We start from the raw sequence: 21,097 nt of genomic DNA, 5'->3' as shown, positions 1-21,097 counted from the left end.
TTCATTCGTTCACTTATTTATTTATTTATCTTTATTATTGCAACCAACATCGCACAAATAGGCCTTATTGTAGGGCGGGAAAAAAGTCACAGCTTTGCCACAAAGGCGAATCAATAACTGTGATAGCAACAAATTGGAATGTCACTCAAAGACTGGCAAGCAGATCAAAATCTGCCGCACGTTGCTCACGCAAAAATGACGCATTAAACGTTCTCACAGGTACAAGTGGACGCGAACAAGTGTCTCAATTACTTCGCTGTGTCTGAAAAGCGCGCCCTTTTCCGAAACGGAGACTGTACAGTGAGTACAGTGAACAGAGTCGTTCCGGAGAAAGCCCAAGGTGTACGATTCTCCCCACCGTGAGATAAGCGCGTGCACGCGTGAACATTTTCTCCCTCCCTTCCTCTCTCCACGGAGCAAAGTATACGCGTTGCAGATGAACCAACATTTTGAAAGACGTTGGGGACCTTCAGCGCAAAAATTTTGGTCTGTCTGTCTGTTTGTCTGTCTGTCTGTCTGTCTGTCTGTGTCTGTCTCTGTCTGTCTGTCTGTCTGTCTCTGTCTCTGTTTGTCTGTTTGTCCGTCTGTCTGTCTGTCTGTCTGTCTGTCCGTCCGTCAATCCGTCCGTCCGTCCGTCCGTCCGTCCGTCTGTCCGTCTGTCCGTCTGTCTGTCTGTCTGTCCGTCTGTCTGTCTGTCTGTCTGTCTGTCCGTCTGTCTGTCTGTCTGTCTGTCTGTCTGTCCGTCTGTCCGTATGTCTGTCCGTCTGTCTGTCTGTCTGTCTGTCTGTCTGTACATTTGTGTGTTTGTTCACTCTTAACGGCACCGGGTACTTGAAACAGCCGACCCCATCCGCCACGCCCACCAATGTTGCTCAAGAATAAGCATTCATACTTGTGCAATCGTCAATTAAAAAGCAATATATTGCGCATGTCTGGGACACCTTATGAACAGGTATATATTATGCATGTGCGTATTTTACTAGAAAAGGCATACATAAGTAATTTTAAGGACCATAGCGCTTATCAGGCTGCGCTGACCATGCAACGCCTGCTCGAAAAGGCAAGGGTTTCCAACGCTTTGCTAAGACGAGACGGTGGTGGCCCCTACCCGTCGCTTTGCGTTCTACACCTCTGAGACCGGCGCGCACAGTCGTCTCAGAGCCACGCGTTTCGTTTCCCAAGAAAACTGCCAGATGGCTCTTATGTCTCACGTATGACGTGACTTGATGCGCTCGTTCGCCTCTACTGCACGCTCGAGGCACTCTAACGCAGCGCCACCAGAATACCACTTACCGATTTTCTTGCAGAGAACATCAAATAAATGTTTTGTTCACTCTCACCGCACGCGAGACTATCTATTGTCTTTCGACGACATTTGAAAATTAACATGTAGATACGGGGCGAATTTTTAGATATGGTCGTTGGATGAACGCATCAGCGCGCGTCACCACGTCGTGATGATGTGGCAACGTGCGCTAATTGTGCCATCTCGCTGGTAATGCTGAAAACACGATAGTTTCTCGAGATTGTCATTGCCAGCGGAAAGTGGTAGATATAGATAGCTTGACGTCTCAACGTTGAACAAGATGCTCCTTCGTGGCTCAATGACTAAACAGACAAGCAAGATGTCAGACGATATATATATATATATATATATATATATATATATATATATATATATATATATATATATAACGAAAATTTTAAAGTTTTCGTTTTGCCCGTCCCCGTCCTCCACTTTGTATATATAAATATATATATATATATATATATATATATATATATATATATATATATATACCAGCGAATACGATGAATGACGTTGGTCAAATTCAGTCGAGAGCGTCCGTATAATTGCTATCGCAATAAAAAAAGTCGTAGTATTACAGTTGAAAAAGTCGTGCATTCAGACGCATTCACGAAAAGCACAGATCTTATAGTGACGAACAAAAAGCCTCAGCTGTAAAATCGACAACATGCAAATCCAACTTATACTATTCGTGAGTAGGAAATAAAGAGAGAACTAGAAAAGACACCGGTACCACGCTGACTCACAAACATTTTCGAGTGATCGTTTCTATGAGACTTGTAGAATGGGCTGGTCAGGTACAAACGTTTGTGAATGCAAATTTTTTTGCGAAAGATTAAATGAAAAAAAAAACTTTATTCGCGAAAAAATTTCTGCGCTGCTCGGAAGTTTTCATCCTAAGTCACATTTAATGCAGCTAATACTGGAGTTGAAGTTGCAATGGTCACTGACAAAGCATGCAACATGGTTTCGTATGCATTGAAATTTATATATTAGAGTTTGACCATGAGGATCTCGTACTGGGCAAGGAGATTCAAGGATAAGTTGGACATATGAAACATACAAAGCATTTTTCAGATTTTTAAGGCAGACTTCAAATTACGTTTGATAAAATTTAACACACCATTGGCTTTGCCAGTTACGTAGCCCATATGCTTATTTCAAGATAAATCTGCGGGCAATCATGCACCAAAGTATTTAAAATGTTCAACACTGTCAGGTTGTGCTCCTCAAAAACTGGAATGGATTTGCGTTTTCTGGTCAAACTAAGAAAACAACCCTCGTTTACATTCAAACGCATCTTCCTTTTCTCACACCAGTTCTCCACAGTGTTAGGATTACAATTTAAAGCAGAGAGACGCGGACGCTTCGCGAAGTGATCGGACGCGACGCTCATTGGCTCCGTCGATTTTCGGCTGGAACCGTGCTCTTTTCAATGTGGCTGCTCTAAAACTTGTGTGACTGCATCTGCCAAGTCAGCAAGATTCTGGAGACACCGATCTTACCCAGGTACGCCCAATTTTCGGCCACTCCGAGCAACTTTGCATCACAACGTAGCGAACGAGCTAAGCCTCACGGCGGCGGCTCCGCCGCTGCTGGATGCGGAGACGCCGCTCGGTCAACTCCTCAACATGGCGCTGCCTGAACAACGTGGCTACGACCCTACGACTCTGTCGTGGTCATATATCCCGACAAATCCATCAGACGACGGCCCATCCACCATTTCGGCGGAGCAAGCTGACATTTTTCAACTCGTCGAGGGTCGGCGTCGCCGCCGAAGAAACGCGGAAGGAGCGTCTGCACTGAAAACTCCTCTCAACAATTCAGCCACTGGAGACGCTCGCGCTCCATCTCCTAAAGCTCCACAAAAGACTTCACCAGTCTCCAATTGGACGCCGAAACCAACGGTCAGGATGAATCCTGGCGACTACGTGATCGTGCTCAAGCCACGCATCACAGTAGCCCTCAAGGCAGCGTTTCAACAAGGTGAGCTCGGCGCTGCCATTTCCCAACTCATCGGAAGGCAGCACATGAATGACATTACCATTTCTTCCAATTGGGAGCAAAACATCATCATCTGTGGCACGCAGAATAACGAGGTGGTTCAGAAACTGCTGTCGGACTTTCAAATCAACACCAGCAAAGGACCGCTGCCGCTTCGCGGTCACCTAAAGCTCACCGGCGATGTGTGTCGCGGCGTGATTTCTGTACACAATCTCGAAACCAGTGCGTCTCTGAAACATAGTGTGCAGTGGCGTGGCGGTGAACTAGTCTATGCGCGCAAGCTGGGGAACTCCAACGTAGCTGTGTTGACTTTCACGGGAAGGAACGTTCCGCGTTTCGTCCACTATAACGCAGAACTGACTCCCGTCAGGGAGTACAAGAAGACAGTGCCAGCGTGCTACCGCTGTGGTGCACTGGGGCACCGGGCGGATATCTGTCCCAACCCGGTCACCGAAAGATGCAGCCTTTGTGGCCAAAACGTGGGCGCTGGTCCTGAGGGGATGGCCCCCCACGAATGCAACCCAACGTGCATAGTTCGCGGGGGTCCGCACCTCACCAGCTCCCGCGAATGCACTGAAAAATTCATCAGGCTTCAGCAACCAGGGTCCAGGACATCGGGGACCCCAACAAAACCAAAGCGCCGGTCAACTGGCAAAGCGCCAATTCCTGGCAAAGCCGCAACGGCAACGCTGCCACCTGGCGCGGCGGAATCTCCAGCTTTCTGCGCTCCATCTGGCAATGCTGCACGCAACCAACCCAAGGTAGGCAGTTGGGTGGAGGTCGCCTCCTCTCCCTCCTCTCTCTCCTCTCCACCTTCTACTGCCACAAGCACTACCGAAACACAAAAACTCAGGCATGAGCTCGCCCTTCTCCGATCTCAGAATGAAAAACTAGCCAGCGAACTTGACTCGCTCAGAACCAATCTCACTACTAAGCCCTCGTTGAGCGACGGAGAGGAAAATATAACAGACAGGGAGATTCCTACTACTGTAGAGAGTCGCGTCGCGACCCTGGAGACCCAGGTGAATGCAATAGAAACACAATTGGCCGACCTCCCCAAAATTATCCACGACACCATCGCGCGTCATATGGAGACTGTCATCGCACAGGTGACACAAACAGTAACTCACATTATCCAAAAGAGGATACAAGACAATCCACGCGTCCTCAAGCGCGTAGGGCCAATTAGGGACGTTAATCGCCCCTCAAAATTTAACAGAGTGACTCCAGATGAGTCGGCCTTTTCTGAAGACTCCAGTACGTCAGCACAGGGTGCTAGTGAACTGAGTAATCTTGACAACACAACCCCACCCTCTATCTCCGAACATGGCCTCCAACCCTAGGTCGCGAGCCAGAGCAACTCAGCCGTTGTTACTAACACAGTGGAACTGCAGAGGTCTCAAGAACCACAAGAAGCGGGCTCATTTCCGCCTCTATCTTGAGACCTCCGAGTTCCTCGTTGCCGTGGTTGCCCTTCAGGAACCCGGCACGGACGTCAAACTCACAAATTACACTACATTTCAACACAACCCGGAGACATGTATACTTGTTCACAAGCAATATACTGCCCAGGAAGTCACACTCCCCACAACACCGCCTTTCCCATACAGGATGGTGTCGGTGCTGCCTATAAGGCGATCTGACCCACCTGTTCATATTTTAAACATTTACTGTCCCCCAAAGCTTAAGAACGTCACGTTCAGCGCAACTTTCACACAAGCTATGCAGGTGGCAGGACGGGACCCCCTCCTGATCGTCGGCGACTTCAATGCCCCAAGCAGGTTATGGGGTTACCCACGAGAGGACACGCGTGGAAGGAAGCTTGCGGAACTTCTTTCTACACTTGGACTCACCCTCCACACTGATCCCGCCAGCCCAACACGTGTAGGCAACTCTGTTCAACGAGATACTTGCCCGGACCTCACAATTACACGCAACATACGCCATGCCGACTGGCTGAACACACAGGACACTCTCGGTAGTGATCATTGTGTATTAAACACAACCGTGTACATGCGTCCCTTAAAACGCCCACTTACACAAGCTCGTATCCCAGACTGGACAACTTTCCGCACCACTCTACCTATTGTAGACCCTCTCCAGTCGGGATACGACACCTGGTCTAAATCACTGACGTCTACACTGAAACAACACGAACAGCTGATACAGCTCACGGAAACTCAAACGGTCGTGGACAACCACCTCCTCCATCTTTGGCAGGCCCGCCGCAGCCTCACCAAACGATGGAAAAAACAGAAACATAACAGACGCCTCAAGAAACGCATCCTAGAACTCACGGAGCAAGCTGCGGAATATGCTGCTCAGCTAGCCGACACTAATTGGGTGGACAGGTGCAACACGGCTGCACGCCAGGTGTCTGGTCGCAACACGTGGCGCCTGTTTCGCGCTCTCATCGATCCAACACAAACACGCACGGAAACTCAACGTCACTTACATAAGGTCATGCACAACTTTACAGGAACGACAACACAGCTGGCAAACACGCTCAGGGACCGATACCTGTGCACCACCAAGGACCCCCGGACGGCCGCATACTCCTACGCAGGCAAAAAGAACACGCAGTTGGGCACCCCGTTCCAGCTCCACGACCTCCAGGCGGCCTTACGCAAGATGAAGCGTGGCACTGCACCAGGGCGTGACCAGGTTACGGTCAAACTGTTGGCCAATCTTCCCGACGTAGCCTACGCCACGCTCCTCAAATACATCAATAGCATTTGGGACGGAGAAACTCCTCTCCCTCTTGAATGGAAATCAGCTCTCGTGACCTTCATCCCGAAGGCAGGTAAACCTATTGACGTGGAGAACCTTCGCCCCATCTCCCTCACGTCTTGTGTCGGCAAGCTGATGGAAACGATGGTGCGCGACAGACTCTCCAAGTTTCTAGAAACACAGCACACTTTTGCGGACACCATGTTTGGATTCCGCCCTCAGAAGTCAGCCCAGGATATACTTCTATAGCTCCACCATGACATATTAGATCCTGTTGAATGCCCCCACAATGACAAGGTAGTCCTGGCTTTGGATCTTAAAGGGGCATTCGACAACGTGAAGCATGAGGTAATCCTTGACCACCTCAGTCAGACCAACTGTGGTTATAAAACATTCAATTATGTTAGACAGTTTCTTACAGACCGTCAAGCCTACATACGCATACAAGATGAGGAACATGGGCCTTACGTCATCGGCTCGAGGGGAACTCCTCAAGGCGCGGTCCTCTCTCCCCTCCTATTTAATATAGCCATGCTTCATCTTCCCCCCAAATTGGCTTCTTTACCAGGGATACACCAAGCTCTTTACGCAGATAATATCATGATCTGGGCCACGCAAGGTAACCTGGGTCACATGGAGTCATGCCTGCAAGCAGCAGCGACTGTAGTCGACGACTACGCAACCTACTGCGGACTCCAGTGTGCCCCGGCTAAGTCAGAATTTGTGCACGTACGCCCCTCCCCTCAGGACACAACTCAGCTCCATATCAGTCTTCCCTCGGGACCGATCCGTGAGGCCAAGGAGATCCGCGTCCTTGGCCTCTTCATACACCACCAACGCAAGGCCGACACCACAATAGCCAAACTTCGCACGGTGGGAGACCAGGTGGGCCGTATGGTCCGCCGGGTCTCCAACAAGCGGGGCGGATTACGAAGTAGGGATGCAATGCGGCTTGCCCATGCTTTCGTAACGAGTAGAATACTCTACTCGACTCCCTACTTGCACCTACGCAAACACGAGGATGATCAACTCGAGGTCATCCACCGTAAAGTTATCAAGCGGGCTCTCGACCTCCCTATCACCACGTCCAACCAGAGACTTCTGGCCCTAGGCGTGGTGAATACCTACCGGGAACTTCGAGAAGCCCACCTCGTTAACCAATACACGCGCCTTGCACAGACCCATTCCGGTCGCCGCCTCTTAGACCGAATACACATCAAACACGATTACTATATTGAGGAAAGGGTTAGAGTGCCAGAACCCTGGAGACGCGCCCTCCGGATCCGACCCCTTCCCCGCAACATGTCCAAATAAAACCACAGTGGTCGCCGCCAGGCGCGCGCGGAAGCGTTGCAGCGACACTTTGGTCAAGAGGAACACGTGTGCTACGTGGACGTTGCCGGCCGGCACCATGGGGGGTGGTATACTGCCGCAGTCATACACAACGCAAACACCGTAAACGGGCTCACTTTCAAAGCCTACAGCGCAACACACGCGGAGGAGATTGCCATCGCTCTGGCTCTCACCTATCCCTCTTCTAAACATATCATCACCGACTCACGAGGGGCCTGTCGAAACTATCAGCTAGGGTGGGCTTCACCGCTTGCTCAGCGCATACTGGAACCTAGCTGCCGATACGTTAATCCAACTCCGCGAAATCTGGTTTGGGCACCCGGTCACCAAGGACTCAGGGGTAACGAACAGGCCGATCAGGCCGCCCGCGCACTCTCTTCCCGGGCTATCTCCCTGTCTTTGGAAGCCTACTCGCAATCAGACAATTCGGCCCTTTCATTCAAAGATATTACCAATTACTACAAGGAGGAGCACCGGCGCTATCCAGACCCTTGTAAGGGACTGCATCGCGCTGACGAGCGCCTCCTTTTAAAACTGTTTACCAATACTGTACTGTGCCCGACGGTGCTAAAACATTTCAATTCATCCTTTGATGGCACGTGCCAGTTCTGTGGTGAGGTGGCTGACACCTTTCACATCGTCTGGGCGTGCCAGTCTAATCCATCTATCCCCCCCAACCACAATCCCACGAGAGAGGACTGGGAGGCGGCCCTGCTCCGCTGTCAAGACCTGAAGTCCCAAGAGGCTCTGGTTCAACGGGCGCGGGCGGCGTTGCTTGCCAATGGAGCCCCGGAATAGGGGTTCCACCTAGTGCTGTGAGGGTAGGAGGCCAATAAGGCCCCAACCCAATCACCTCTCTGTAACCATTTAATGGTTATTAAATGTTTTCACCACCACTACCACCCACAATTTAAAGCACAGATATTGTCGATATTGTGTATTCATTGATGAATGATATAATCATCAGCGCACAGCCGCACGTTCAATCCTAGTGGATCTGACGAATATATAATACAAACCAGAAAGAGTAAAAAACCCAGCATCGAACCTTTCAACACCCCGGAAATTACGCTGACGTATTAAGAAGAACCATTTGCTCTAACAGAGTGTTTTTTGTAAGATAAATACTCCACCAAGAAACTAAGAACAGATGCAGGCAGACTCGAGAAAGATGACTTGTGAATAAAAAGAGCGTATGGAAGGGTGTCGAACACTTTCCGAAAGCCCGAATATACCGAATCGACTTGATAACTTTTATTACAAGAACTTAAAGCATTATGAAAAATTTGCGCAGTTGTGCTACATATGACAGGCCGGACCTAAACGATGCTGAACTGTACAAAAAATACTTGTTTTCATGTGCTTTATAATACTGCTGTATATCACGTGTTCATTACTTTCACGGAATACACTGGTCAATTAAATTGGCTGGCAACTGGCGACATTATTTTTCTTGCCAGACTTTGCCATTGGAGTAACACTTGTTATGTTCCAATGAGATCAATGTTCCTGACATTCAAGCAATTTTCAAAAATAAAACAGCCAGGAAGGACGCCGAAGCTCTCGCACAGCTCTTCAATGCGTGATTAGAAATAGTATCAGGCCATGGAGCCAAGTTAACAATGTCATCTATAGATTGAAATCCTTGTGGTGTCATATAGTCAATGCAGGCTGCCTAACCTGCATTTGCCGAAAATGTTGCCTTGCCATCATTAATGTCTGGAATGCCAACAGAATCCCCCTTATTTAATTTCATATACTTCCATACCTTTATGCGATAAGTAATAAGCTTTTCTTCCAAGAAAACAAAAAGGTATCTTTCGCTTTTTAATTGTTTCTTCAACATGCAACTTAACTAAGTGAGCTTATTATGAACACAAGTAGGTCTTGATGAACAAAAACGTTTGAAAGTGTGATTATTCTATTCATAAACTTTCTTAGCCATGCTGTAAGTCAAGGTTTGTCAGGTATTTGCTTTCAGGAAATAATCTTGAAGGTATACCACTACTGGCCAAACTAGCTAGCTCATTTTTAAGAAGTTACCAGACGGGGGATATTCATGATCGAAGAACACTCTTGGAACTCGGTGAAAAACAAATATTGAACTAGCTAGCTCATTTTTAAGAAGTTACCAGACGGGGGATATTCATGATCGAAGAACACTCTTGGAACTCGGTGAAAAACAAAGATTGAATGATATATATCGCTTCATAGTTATCATAGTTACCGTTTTCAAGAAAAAAAAAATATTGTTGGCGGTGGGGAAACTTCAGCTTTAGGTTGAAGGCCTCGCCTCCACTCAGGGGAATCAGTGAGCCGGAATTCGCAGGACGCGTGCCAGCAACGCCGGGAACAAGAACCGCTTTTATTTCAAGATTCAAAATAATCACAACCAGCTTGTCGGACTGGTATAACACGGCCCTAACGTACTATCAGCGTCAAATGAAACCCGAACAGCAGCAAGCCTTCGCGATGCTATAGTGTGCGCCGTCCACTTATCACTACGAACAGGCACGCATATATGCGGAAAGCTGCTGAAAAAGATGCGCCAAACCGGCGACGCCAAAGAGGCCACGTCAAACCGGCGTGGCCTCTGCTCTACAGCACTCACGGAGAAAGAGGAAAATCGCAGTGTCTTGCGCGGCCGTCCTCGCATCCCATCGCCCAGCTGCCCAAAAGACCGTGGGCCTGTCTCACCCTCCTTCACATCGGCTAGCCATGTTCCAACTCCCGTGGCTTTTGCGACGCTGACGATCGTCACGCGGATGGACAATGCGCATGTGTTCTCCTCGCCCTGCTTCCAACGTGCGTGCTGCAGATAAGGGCCCATCTGCCACATACTCCACGTCCCCTCAAGAATGGATACTCCAGTGAGTGTCATAGCCCACATACTACTAAAGGCAATAATAAACACCATGAAAAATAGAAGAGAGTAAACTCAAAAGCAGTGGCTGATCCGTCCACACAGTTCTTTGGGCCCCAAAGTACTTTGTAATTAGTCGCATGTCCTTGTTAAGCGTTTTGTCGGGCACAACACGTGCCCATCCGTTGCATGTATTTGCCCTTATGTTTACATTGAACGGAGCCGCCTCACACGTCACGCGTCACGTAACGATTTGTGACCTGTCATTGTTCCACCGGTTGCACAGAATAGAACGTGCGTTCGCAGCAGCACGGCGTTCACAGCAGCATCGGCGTTCACCGCAGCACGTGTCGGCATTACATGACGGTGTCTGCCTTGTGCTTTGTTGCGGACTTATTCACACTAAATTCGCTCTAGGGTTCTGCGAAAAGCAAGATTACTACGGCAGAACAACAACGACAAAAAACACAGTATCCCGATTGAGAAACAACGCATTCGCAGGACAGCAATGCCGACGATAGTGGGGACATGTGTTCACGCGTTAGTGGGCGCTCGTAGTACGCTTTGAGGTCGCACACGTTTACAGGGCCTGTTAGTCAGCCGCTGCGTTTGTTTTTAGGACGGTATGCCAAACTGGAAATTTGCTTTACCATCACATGGGACCATCCGATCGTGGTGCGAGGGAGGCAGTTGCTGAATCACTGAGTGGGTGTATGCGGCGGAACACTTCCTCACCGACCATGAACTCTAGAGGTCGCCTGCCCATGTTATAATGGTTTCAGTGTTCTAGGCGGGCTAGTCCCAAGTTCTAACTGGCTTTCCGCAAACTTTCGCTCCAGCGACTGGAACGATATTGCGCGAACGTCGCGTAGCGGCAGCGCAGTGATTAGGAGTCTTGTGTGAGCGCATGTTCGATAGGAAATTTGAGGGGACGACCCAATTAAATAGCTTACAGAGTAAACTCAGTTGAACGATTTAACATTGTTTGCGTGGCGACTGCCATATCCTGTACGCGGGCATCCCAGTCTCTACGCCGGTCAGTGAAAGGCACCAATATTGCTTTATTGATGCTTTTGACGCGCTTACTAATGTTGGCCTGAGGGTGGCGAAGGGTCGTTCTTTTGTGGTTTACACCAAGAACTTTGCAAGTGTCTGTAAATATTCTGCCTGTGAAATATGTGGCATTGTCAGTTATTGGCTGCTTTGGAAAACCGAAGTGAGTGAATGCCTGCAACAGACATTTTCAGAGGACTTTTGCCGGCGTAACGGGTACAGCTCTACCCTGTTCGACAAATGATCAGTGACTATTCCAGTATCGGCACCCCTTAGCTTATCTGGGTGACGGGCCCATTGAATCACAGGCAACGACTTCCCATGGGTACCTGCTTTCCACATATTTCATGAGGCCCGGTCATTTGATTTGATTGATATGTGGGGTTTTACATCCCAAAACCACAATATGTTTATGAGAGACGCCTTAGTGAAGGACTCCGAAAATTTCGACAACCTGGGGTTTTTTAGTGTGCACCCAAATCTGAACACATGGGCCTACTGCATTTTGCCTCCATCGAAAATGCAGCCGCCGCAGCCGGGATTCGATGCCACAACCTGCGGGTCAGCAGACGAGTACCATCCACTATACCACAGCGGCGGGGCCCCGGTGATTCGCCTCCCCTCGGTTTAGTGGTCTGGCAGGTAGGGCAAGTACGCACGTATGTTACGACGTCATTTCTCACGTGCGGCTATATCACGCACACAACTTTTCAAAAATTCGCTTGCTATCATGTGACCAGCAAAGCGTGTGTCGTAAAATTACGCCAAGAATGTTTTGCGTAGAGTTCCAGGAATCAAAACGTAGATGGGGGACTCGTCATCATGCGTCCAAGTGAGGGTACGTAACGCCAGAGCAGGCCGTCATCGGCTTGCAAGTAGCTGCCATAGGCGTTAGCGGACCGTGTGTTTCCGGTGGGACTGACCGCGCCCATGCCACTACATATGTTCTTGCACTTTTCGTCGCTTCTCTGAGCGTCAAGGAGCCGCTGCCGTGAAACCAGTGTTCCCCAGACATCTTCAGGCACTGTCACAACCAGGAACTCGGTGGCTGGTTCACCATCCTCAGACAATGGTGCTCGGGAAAGCACGTCAGCCCCTTTGTTGCTGGTGTCCTTGTACTCCACGCTGTAATTATACTTTTAAAGAGAACGGGTTCAGTGAGTGGGCCAGATGATCGGATGACTTTTGTAGCTTTAACGGCCATGAAAGCGCCTGGTAATCGGTTTGAATTGCAAAGGCAGCTTCATTAAAATACATGTCGAATTTCTTCAGCGCGATTACGATTGCGACACATTCTTTCTCTGTTATGGTGTAGTTAGTTCGTTTCTGCGCCTGAGAGCGTGTGGCTCGCAAATGCTAGCGGGTCAAGCATGCCTTGATATTCTTGGAGCAACGCTGCTCCAAGGCCATATTCCCTTACGCAGGTCTGCACAGTGCAGGGTCAGTTTAGGCCAGGGAGGCGCAGCCATGCTGTATCAGTGATAGTCGAGCTGTGCAACGCGGCGCTGGCCACCCATGCTGCCCTCAGCTAACATGGCTCGCAGCAAGGTGTTTCGGCCGCGTATTCTTAAATGGAACGTTCGTTCTCTCCGCTGCCGTCAGGCTGAGCTGTCTACCCAACTCATCCGACGCAAGTACGGTGTCTTGCTGCTGCAGGAAACCTATGCTTGCGCCGGAACCCTCAGCTTGCCCGGCTTTGTCGGCTATCACAGAACCACGCCGTGCGAACTTGAAAAGTGTTGCGCCGTCCGGTGCAGCACTCCCTCGCATCCTCCCGATACGTCGCGTGCTTCGGTGTATGTGCGCACCGACCTCCCCCACTCTGCGGTGGACGTCGAGGACATTTTCTGTGACAACCTCGAAGCCATCGCCCTGACTGTACGCATCGGGAACACAAACACCAGTGTCGCGAGCATGTACGTGCACACATCAAACTACTTGGCACGGGGGGCCCCAATTTCGTGTGCCGCTTCGCAGACTGCCTAAACCCCAACGCGGTCATCAGTGGAGACTTTACCTCTCCACACACCTTGTAGGTACGTTTTGGGACGAACCACCATGGGCACGACCTCCTTGGTGCTGTGCAAAGGACCGTACTGCTCGTTCTAAACATGGGTAGCTGTACTCTCGCGCACCTTGGTGTGTCCGCAGTGCCATCTACCTGACTCTCGCGAGTGTTACGTGTAAATATGAGTGGCAACGTGCACTGGACTCTGACTGCTCCGTCCACTACACCATCGTGGTCAAACCTCTCTCAGCTAACATTAGGTGCACTCGGACCTACAGTGTTGTGAAGTGGACGCGCTTCAAAGAACTCTGTGCAACAGTGTCAGTCTCTGCAGACTTCTTCACCATGTTGGTCGAGTACAACAATGCAGCTACCACCCGCTGCACCATGTTTGCGGGCCCCACCACACTGATCATGTGCCTCCTCAACCTTCATGCTCCGTGACGCGGGGCGCAGATTGTGGCGGTGCGATCGCAAAGTCAGGAACATTGGCGAGTGCACAAGTGCATTAACGTTGTATGTCGTAGGCACGCCAAACGTTGCCGCGATCAGAGGTGGGGGAGCCTCTGTTATTCTCTGGACAACCCACAGAACCATGCTCACGCCTTTCGTATCTTTGAAGCCGTAGTCCGCATCATAAAGCCACGCTACCCGGCCCTCTGCGTTGTGGTTGCTAAGAAAATTCCCACATCGGAGCTGGCTGAATTGCTGGCGGACAAATTCACCCCTCCGGCCTGCCCAGTTTCACCCCAAAAGCTGCCCCCTCTCCTCGCAAACAACGGGCCGGCGCTGTTTACTCCCGTGCAGTTTTCAACCACCGAAGGCATCCTCCTCGAGATGCGTGCACTGTGCACTGAGAATTTCACACTTCGTGAGCTGAAGGTAGCGCTCAACATCCGCACGAAGCGATCTGCCCAGGAACAAACGGCATCACTAACCAGGGGCTGCGGAATATTGATCATTCTACGTTGCCCCGACGGCTGCACGCCAACAACATAGTATGCCACATTAGGCAGCTCCCTCCTCGCTGGAAAGAAGCGCTCGTGGTGCCTATCTCGAAGTGGCAGAAGCCGGTGACGGAACTCTCTTTCTACCGACCGGCTTCACTCACTTTGGTTGCAGAAAAAGCCATGGAGGTCATGGCACTACGGCGCCTTCGTTGATTAACCACCGCGACCATCGGTTTTCCACCCGAGCAGAGTGGTTTCTGGCAAAGTCGCTGCACCTTTGACTCGTTCGCCGACGTGGTTGCCACCTTTTAGGAGGCCGAATTCCACGGCGAGTACCGCATTCTAGTGCTTCTAGGTGTGAAGAACGCTTTCGGCAGTCAGCCCTACGCATCGATTTTGGACGCTCTGCGCAACCTCAGTGTGGGTGGGCGGATGCTATCCTACGTTAAGGGATTTTCGAGCAACTGCTTCCTTCATGTTGGTGTGGGTTCCGTATTTAGAGGCCCTCATCTTATTACTTCTGGCGTACCAACGGGAAGCATACTCTGTCCCTTCCTGTTTAACCTGGTTTTGGCGAAGCTGCTGAATTTTATCCCGTGCGACACGCCCTGTAAAATGCGTGCTACAATTTACACTGATGAAATTTCACTGTTTGCCTGCGGCTCCGGCTTCAGGTCACCGTCGTCGCGGTTGACGCATTTCTCAGTGGAATCGGACTGATGCTCACCACCTCCGAAACTGAGGCTCTGCTTGTACACCGGTAAGCGTCGACACCCTTCAGCACACCAGGGCTATCGAATGGAGCAAGACGGCGCACTACCTCGGAGTGACATTCGACAACCATCTCAGCTGGCAACCTGCTGTCGACGACCCGAGTAAGGACAACCGCAAGATACTCAGTGCAGCTCGTAGTGTGCTTGCGCGTGGCCGCGGATGCACCCTGGCTCTTGCCCTACAGGTCTACAACGCTGTCGCTTCAGCTCGGGTCCTATACCGCGCGCCGGTGGCTTTGCTAAGTGTCTGCGAGCTGGCTGCCTTGGACGCCGATTATCGGAACGCCGTACGGGAGTACTACGCACTCCCTCACAACTCCGAAGTGGGCCCTGTACCCTCGCTGAGGCAGGTGAAACGTCTTCCTGTCTGCGGATCACCGAAACAGCTCTCAACCACTTGTGGCACTTGAACAACATGGTGCTAGGGTGTCACCTGCTCCACCGGCTCCACTCTCTCCCTCACTCATCTCTAGGGCAGCAGGTGAGGGAGTACATGTCGATCGTACCGGACATGCCTTGCAGCTGCTGGCCGGCCATTCTTTCGTACCGCCCCCCCCCCCCCCCCTGGTCCTACACAAGATTCTCATGGGCATCAAGGAAAAGGCGCGCACCCCCTAGCAGCAATGAGCGGCAGCCATTATCTTCGACTCCTGCGCAGCCTTGGCTGCCATCTCTCCGAAGGAGGACGGCAGTCTTCTGGTGCAGAGGGTATCCAGGCAACTGCATGCCGTGAAGCGATATGGATGCGACCACTCACTGCACTGGGTCCCTTCTCACGTTGTTATGCCAGGGAACGAGGCAGCCGAGCGAGCTGCAAAGGGCACGCTCGACCCCAGCACCCACGAAGTGCGCGAGCTTCTCGGACATCGGCCGTCTCCTAATAGCCTGCTACGTAGGCAAGTGACATCCAGATCCTCGCGTAGCAGCCGGTACGCCGTCGCGCCTGCTCCTTCACAAGGGACTTTCGCGATGGGAACGCGGGTTCTTTTTCCGTCTCCGCACTGGGGACAACTACACCACCGAGCGCAAGCAATGGCACTCCGGGTGTGGCAATCCATACTGCATCGACTGTGGCGACTTGGAGACACTCGAACACCCACTGCTCGAGTGCCTAGCTAGTGACGCGAGCAGGCAGGTGATGTTCCCCGTGTACAGCCAGCTTGGATTTCCTCGTGCAACAGCGCAGCACCTTCTCTTTCCAGCGTACCGCGGCGACCACGTCAAGCATGCTCTGTCCGCCCTGCTGGACTTTGTTGACGGCAGTGGACTGCGTGAGCGCCTCTAATTAGTTCTCTTTTTGTTATAGTATCGGAAAACGATTTGGTGAATCCCCATCCCCTCTTTTTCTTCTCTAGTGTCGCTCCTTCCTCTCCCCTTTCTAGCTCTACTCTCTTCTTTTACATCTCCCCCTGTGCACTACTGCTGAGATGTCCTATTAAATGGAGACAGTTGCGGGGTGCATTTTGCTCTTGATTTATTTCTTCTTTAAAACAACCGCTCTCCGCCCCCCGTCAGAGCTTGGAATGCTGTCTGCTTCATGTTAGGCCAAGACCAACGGGCACCTTTGCACAGGAGTTGGTGAAGTGGTCTTGCCCGATCGGCGCCGTGAAGAATAAGGTGGTGGTAGATGTCCACCACACCCAAAAGCCGTTACATGCTTTTAACGCCCGTTCGTGGGAGAAAATACAGGATGGCCTGAAGTTTCTGTTTATCTGGACGTATTGTACCTTGATTGATTGATTATTATGTGGGGTTTAACGTCCCAAAACCACCATATAATGATGAGAGACGCCACAGTGTAGGGCTCCGGAAATTTCGACCACCTGGGGTTCTTTAAGGTGCACCCAAATTTGAGCACACGGGCCTACAGCATTTCCGCCTCCATCGAAAATGCAGCCACCACAGCCGGGATTTAATTCCGCGACCTGCGGGTCAGCAGCCGAGTACCTTATCCACTAGACCATCGCGGCGGGGCACGTATTGTACCTTGCTTGACAATGAAACGCAAGAAATTGATTTTCATTGACACCAACTGAACTTTCCGGTGGTTGGTGGGGATTCTTGCGCCTTGCACGAGGTGGCGACCAGGCATAGCTTGTCAGCCCTCGCCACTTAGGAAACCGTCAGCTGCCTTAATAAAGTATTTCACTATTACTCGCATTCATTATGGGAGAGTGGTTAAGTGGATCTGGTGCTCGTCGAATGTTTGTGAAAAGACTACCAAGTCGTCCATATAAGTCATTGTATAACTGAATTTGGCATATCGAAACACAATGTCCATGACGCACTGAAATCTGGCCAGTCAATCGCACAATCCCAAAGGTAGCCTCGGAAACTCGTACAATCTCCTGTGGCACGTAAATGTCGTTTTCTGAGCATCGCGCTCTGCTAGAGGAATTTACAAAAATATAAGTGGTTATAACAGAAGAAAGGAAAAGAAAAGTGCCGACCCGTAACTGTCTCTCCTTACAAGGACACCTCAACAGGTCAGCAAAGAAATGGGGTATGGGGAATAAAAGATATAGGGAGGGAAAGATTGGAAAATAGAAAAAATAGAGAGGTGAGGGTCATTCGATCTGCTTCCCGCAACAGACTCCCAAGCCCCCACGCACCATGCGCAGCTGACTAGGAAAGCTGCCAAGGGCCGAAGAGGTATCGTCATCGAGAAAAGGACAACGGGTTGGATTGGCGCGTCGTAGAAATCGCGTGAAGCACTCGCTCGAGCACGTAATCTTTGCATGGAAAAAAGTGTGGTCCGTAGCACTCACTAATAGGAGTCCAGTGGACCTCGAGTGGGTGGCTCTAATGTTCCTTCAGGTTCCAAGCGCTCAAATAGCGCAGAAGTCTTTAGGAAGGTGATGAGGGCAGCTTGCGCGCACTTCACCAGGCATGCGTGCCCATGGGGAAAGAGAATCACATCAACAGTGCCGGTGGAGAGTCCCAGTTTGTTGTAAGCATTGAAGAGTGATATGCGTGCGTCCGAATACTCCTCATAATTGAAGATAATGTGATGGAGTGTTTCTGGCTGTGGGCAATGACGGCAGTTTTGGTCTCCCCGTCCCGACTGTCTGTGAACCCGTTCCGCCAGCAGCACATGAGTCCGAGAGAATGGCAGCCGACGGAACACTCAGTTGAAGGTGGGCATCGGCGGCGAGGTCAAGCGCGGTGAGTTCGGCTATCGTCGACGATGTCTCGCAGGCGAGGCGGCACTGATTGTGAAGCTCCAGCGAAGGCACCACACGCCGCCGCGGCACAACCGTCGTTCAACACTGAACCATCAGTAAAGACGAGGAGTCGCCCCACGAGAAGTTCGTCGAAAGTGGCGGCAGTTTCGTGCCGAAGCGCACACTCTGCCGTCGTTGCTTGCTTGCCACTCCCTGTAACCGTGTCCGAATCTTCAGAGGGCGATGGTGGCAGGGCGGGGCACTATAGTCATTCACATCCGGTGAGCTCTGAAAGAGGGCGTAGAATGCCGCAGCGTATTGCCCGATCCGTGAGTTCGGAAGTGAGGAGAGCCAGAATACAAGCTGCTGTCCGTGGCGCAGCGTTTCATACGCTCTATGTGATTTAGCGCTCGAAGGTCGGCCCGGATTGACAGCGGCATGTCTCCCGCCTCAGCGAGTGTTGGGCCGATTTGAGAGGATCTGGGCAAGCTGAAAAACTGGCGAATCGCAATGCGTCCAGTGTCTCCCAGTAGGAACGCGTAAGCGCCGCGAGAGGAAGGCCGTACGAAATGCGCGCCGAAGCCATTCCGTTGTAGATGCGGAGAGCTAGGGACGGTGTGCATCCATTGCCGCGAGCAAGGAGCGCTCGAGCGGCGGGGGCGACCCTTCGCGCGTTTCAAAGCTGGTCGCTGATCGCTGGTGAGCAGTTGAGGCATTGGTCCAGCTGCACTCCGAGGTAGGTCACTCGCCTCTTCCAAGGGAAGCTGCACTCCGAGGTAGGTCACTCGCCTCTTCCAAGGGATGGGGGATTGTTTGGAGAGTGAACCTCGGTGTGTAGCTCTGGGCGCCATAACTCGGGTGCAGCAGCATCGCTTCCGTCTTCGCCGGTGAATGCCTCATCCCCTTGCCCGTGATTAACGCGTCAACAGAATCCCGGACGGTTTAGAAACTGGTGCGTATACACCGGCCACTGGGCCCAGGTCACGACGCGACCACCGCAATGTCGTGCGCGTAGACCACCACGCGCACATCACAGAGAAGAGCACGGGGAATATAATCGTCGATGTCAGCCAGGGCGAGATTGTACAAGAAGGGGCTGAGTACACTGCCCTGCGGAACACCGACACTCATGGGATGCGGCCCCCTAAGGACTCCACCGACGCGCACACGCATGGTTCTGCCGCCGACGAAGGCAGCGATGTACGTGAAGAGGAGACCAGTCACTCCGAGATCGCGCACCGCGTTCAGGATGGTGGGGTGTGGCAGGGAGTCGAATGCCGCCTTGATGTCTAACAGGATGAGGTACCCGGCCTCTCCTTTGTGCTGTGCCTCCTCTAGCGTTGCGATGACGTCGGCAAGGGCGTCGGCAGTGGTACGCGAACGGCGGGAGCGACACGGTGAAGGCGAGAAAACATCCAGTGCCTCGGCAATCCATTCAAGTCTCCTCAATGTCATGGCCTCGAAGTGCTTGCCCGCTGCGGAGGTAAGGGAAACAGGGTGATAGGATACTGGCTCCGAGGCGGGTTTGCCCTCCTTGAGCACGGGGACGACGATGGCTTCGCGCCACTCTTGCGGCACTATCCCCGTGTGCCACACGTCGTTGTAGGCGGCCAAGAGCACTGGGAGCTGGGACTGATCGATGTTGCAAAGCATCTGGTATGTCACGCCGTGAGCGCCGGGTGCTGAGCGCCGTTCGCGCGATGCCAAAGCCAGGCGCAACTCCCTGAGAGTGAAATCCTCAGTGCATAAAGCGCGTATTCTTGATTGCGCATGCCAGTGGTGAGCAAAAAGTGGCGAGGTTTGTACCACTCTCGGCGATGGTGCAGCGGGAGTTGGAGAACCTCGGGTAAGCTTTCGGGAGCGCTGAGGCAGAGGGCGTCAGCCAGTAGCTAGCCAATTGCTGGTGAGACAATGTGCAACAGCAATGGCGAGGGCTGGGAAACGTTACTAAACGGGGCAGAGGACGACACTGAGTATCCTCCACGCTCGCGCAGAGCATCGCGGGTCGTCCAGCGTGACGCGTGGACTGCCCAAGGAGCGGTCGCGTCTTTGCCGTGCGTGTCGGCGACACACGGCGTCAAGGCGATTATGAAGTGTCCATAGCTCCTTGCGGTCGCTTTTAGTCACACGGCGCTGGAGCCTCCGGCGAGCCGCGCGTAGATTGAGAAGCATTATGTCCGGAACTGGTGTTCCCACTGGCACTGTGCACTTGCGCGAGGCCGCTTCGACGCAGCGAGGGACGTGCGAGAAGTAGGCGACACCGGAAGGTGGGGAGGCAGCCGAGAGTTGCCGAAAACGCGGCCAGTCAGTAATATTGTATGTGCGCGTGCCCGCGCGGCACTGATGAAGTGGCTCTAGGTGGAGGGGGCAATGATCTGAATTCCACGTGTCGGCCTCCCTCTTTCATTGGTACCGGCAATGGTCACTCACAAGTGAGAGGTCTATGGCACTGCTCTTTACGCCGCAACGGACGAAAGTCGGACAGCCCGTGTTTATAATAAGCAAGCTTGTCCTAGCAATGGTTTCCAAGAGGTCTCAGCCTCTGCAGTTTATGTGGTCACTCCCCCAAGCCGCATGGTGCGAATTGAAGTCTCCACAAATTACACAGTCACCTTGTAGGCGTCGCACCAAACGAGTTTATGTCCACCTGTGGACAGGGGGGGGGGGGGATAAACAACAAGAGGGAAGGCAGGGAGGTTAACCAGGCACATGCCCGGTTCGCTACCCTACGCTGGGGGAATAGGAAGGGGGCATAAAGATGAGAGAGAGGAAAGAGAAGAGAAAGAGAGAGAGAAAAAAAGGAAGACTGTCAGTCAATCGGCTGGTGCGTATGCAGTGGTGGCACTACACAAAAGTTAAAGGTGGTCACATAGGCCTGTAGTCCTCGAAA

General features: G+C 51.8%; 1 protein-coding gene across 1 annotated transcript in view; it reads right to left on the bottom strand.

Annotated features, from left to right (window-relative positions):
* The window catches only part of LOC142804383 (uncharacterized), a 51,818-nt gene that overhangs the window by 4,800 nt on the left and 25,921 nt on the right, over positions 1-21,097 (bottom strand). The gene's annotated exons all lie outside the window — the stretch shown is intronic.

This window comes from Rhipicephalus microplus, chromosome 1, assembly GCF_043290135.1.
Source record: "Rhipicephalus microplus isolate Deutch F79 chromosome 1, USDA_Rmic, whole genome shotgun sequence".
In the NCBI taxonomy this organism is placed as follows: Eukaryota; Metazoa; Arthropoda; class Arachnida; order Ixodida; family Ixodidae; genus Rhipicephalus; species Rhipicephalus microplus.
Note: the sequence above shows the minus strand (reverse complement) of the source record. Positions and strands in the feature narration are given on the sequence as shown.